Here is a 3,083-nt window from a genome sequence, read left to right on the forward strand (position 1 = left end):
TGCTGAATCTGATAGTGTTACCCTTTGGTGGAGATTCTAGAATAACATTTTTGACAAATGGACAAAAAGGAAAGCAATTATGGATCAAAATGGAGCAAGTAAGTTCATAATGAATAAATGAAAATCAAATATTCCCTTATGAATTTATGAGAGGTTTGGAGCAAAAGAATAATATTGCATCTTGGTTATATATTACTGATACCCTTTTTAAAAGTAAGATGTGAAAATTTTTGCATCCCAAATGCATATGAAGGACAATATGTTTGGTGGAAAAAACAATATTGATGGCTCAAAGTACAGTTGGTAGACAAACAAATATTGGCCACAACACTTTAAAAAAACCATGGGTGGGTGGAACTATTAGAGATCTAGGAGTCTTAGAACAAGCTGCAATTGCTTTAATGAGAAAAGTCATACTGCCGCTTAGCTGGTATTGGATACTTACAAGGGATATTATTTGGGGAGGAGGAAAAAGAGTAGCACATAGCTTAGACATGTAACAGAGCTTTAGAAATGCACAGAACAAACTCAGAGGATATTTAGACAATATGTTAAGGGACAAAGATGAAAGAGAATATGCCCTCTGATCCAAGAGAGTCATTGAGCACGCTCCTTAGATGCAAGCAGAAATATCTCAAGGACAATGGCTTGAAATTCGGGCAGTGTAAACAGAAAAAAAAATAAACTTCTGTGAAATTTATGATCCCATAGCTTGAAGGAATTCATAAATATATAATGTAATTTTCACAGGTGCTCTCTGACTGTCAAAGCCCTATGTATAAACAAAAAAACAAATGCAGCCAATAATGTAGTTACTGGGGATGGGGAATGAGTTAGACTCAAATTTTACCTGTAGAGAAAACAAAAAAAGGAACTTATTTAAAGATATGTATTGGAAATCTTTTATCAATACAAGTGTGTGGTATATAACAAAACTGTGCTCAACAGAATCCTGGTCCTTTTCAATCCTTGGAACTTGTGAATGTATTACCTTACATAGGAAAGGGAACTTGGCAGAAGTGATTAGAGTTAGAAACTTCAAGATGTTGATATTATCATGCATTATCTAACTGGGATCAATCATATCAAATGAGTCTTTAACAGTGGAGAACTCTTCCTAATTGAGTCAGGAAGAGATGGAATTGAAGAAACAGGAAGAACCTGAAGCAGTAAATGGACTTAGCTTGCAAACTTTGAAGAAAAGGACCAGGAGCCAAGTAATGTTAGCAGCATCTATAAGTGAGAATAACCCTTATGTGATAGTGAAAACCTGGGGTCACAGTCCTACAATCAAAAGGAGTTGAATTCTGCTAATGGCCCAAATCCTCAAGGAAACAGATCCCCATATGGGGCTTTCAAGAAGAAAACAATTTGATTTTAGTCCCATTAGACTTCTTTTGGATTTCTGACAAGCAATTTTTTTAATACTTTTTTTTTTTTCTGTAGCATGCATGCACTCCTGGGAGACAGAAACACAGAGAGAGAGAAAGGAAAAGTGAGAAGTCACCCCCTTAGGAACATGAACACACCATAATCCTCTCTCCATTTTCCTCTTGGAATTTTGGGCACATGTTCACATGTGCCCATTGTGTTTTTCAAGCCACCAGTTCCAGTACCTGAACCGCACAGCAGGCCACGTGGGATCCAGCTACCTCCACACCATCTGCTGGCTCTCCAATTTTTTTTTTAACTTACAAGAGGACAAATGTACTCACCAGAGAGAAATAGAGAAAGCATCCCCTCATGGAGAATGGGCATACCACAATTTCTTCTCCATTCGTCCATCCTGTTGGGATTTTGAGCACATGTGCACATGTTCTACATGTGTTTTGGAAAGCTGCCATGTTGGGGATTCTGACCACACCATCAGCCATTTGGGATCCAGCTCCATCAACCACTAAGCCATGTGTTACCTTCTCCCTTGCCCCACCAGAATTAAGATAATAAAATTATATTCTTTGGGGTCAGTAGATGGCATGGTAATTAAGATGTTGACTTCCACATGACTGACTGTGGTTAAAGTCCTCAACCTGGTTTCTTGCTTTCTCACTATCCCCCACCCCAGTCAACTTAAAAAATAATAATACTAAATAAAATTAAATAATTCTAAAAAAATAAATGAGTAAATTTATATTGTTTCAAGCTATCGAGTATGTGGTAAATGTTCTACTCAGAATGAAAGTTAACACAGGATATATGGCTGTATCCAAAAAAGTACTTGGAATGTAGAATTAACTGAGACCTGAAACTTTAAATCGTTCAGTATATAACAATCTATAAAAGTATTTGTTATATAGACAAGGTCTACCTTTGTTGAGAATAATAAAACATTATTATAATGTCAGTTGTGTGATTTTATAATGATCTTAGTCTAACAAGAATATGTCCACTTATTAAAAGTTTATTTCCTTCATGAGGGCATGTGCAAGAGAGGGAGAAGCATCATCAACAGGGTCTTCATGCCATGATTCTTCCCACAGGCCTGCATCCTGCCAGGATCACAGAAACCCATGGATATACCCAAACTGTTTAGGTTCTCCCAAAACAAACCTGGAGCCTTCCCATAAGATCACCAGCATAGGGCAGTGGTGCTGAAACTGCCTGCACCAACATGATGGACATGCACCTGCTATTTGATATAATATTTGTACAGTTTTTAAAATTGATTTGATTGATTTTAATAATATCTTCTATAATGGTGATATCAATGATAAATTGTATTGTAAGATTGAATTTAAAACCCCATGAGATACTTCTCTCTTGGAAGATAGAAAAACTAGATTCTATTAATAATTAGCTAATTATTATAGCCAATCAATTTACTGATACCTTTTATAAAAGTTCAACATTTTGTAATGGACAGAGATAAAAGAGGTGTCAAGCTTTTATGTTATTATGAACAAATTTGTGATAGATTGTATGGCAATCCCAAATATATGTTTAAGGCATACTCAGACCAAACTGAATCATACTAACAATTTCTAATTTAATATTTGTGCTTTTTTCTTTACTATATATAGTTCAAAAGATGCCAAAGACAAAAATGATATTGATGATTTAAAAGTGAATCAATATCAGGGAAA

General features: G+C 35.5%; 1 pseudogene; it reads right to left on the bottom strand.

Annotated features, from left to right (window-relative positions):
- The window catches only part of LOC102475066 (putative E3 ubiquitin-protein ligase makorin-2), a 139,158-nt pseudogene that overhangs the window by 124,506 nt on the left and 11,569 nt on the right, over positions 1 to 3,083 (bottom strand).

The sequence above is a fragment of the Tupaia chinensis genome, unplaced genomic scaffold (genome assembly GCF_000334495.1).
Source record: "Tupaia chinensis unplaced genomic scaffold, TupChi_1.0 Scaffold143696_1, whole genome shotgun sequence".
In the NCBI taxonomy this organism is placed as follows: domain Eukaryota; kingdom Metazoa; phylum Chordata; class Mammalia; order Scandentia; family Tupaiidae; genus Tupaia; species Tupaia belangeri.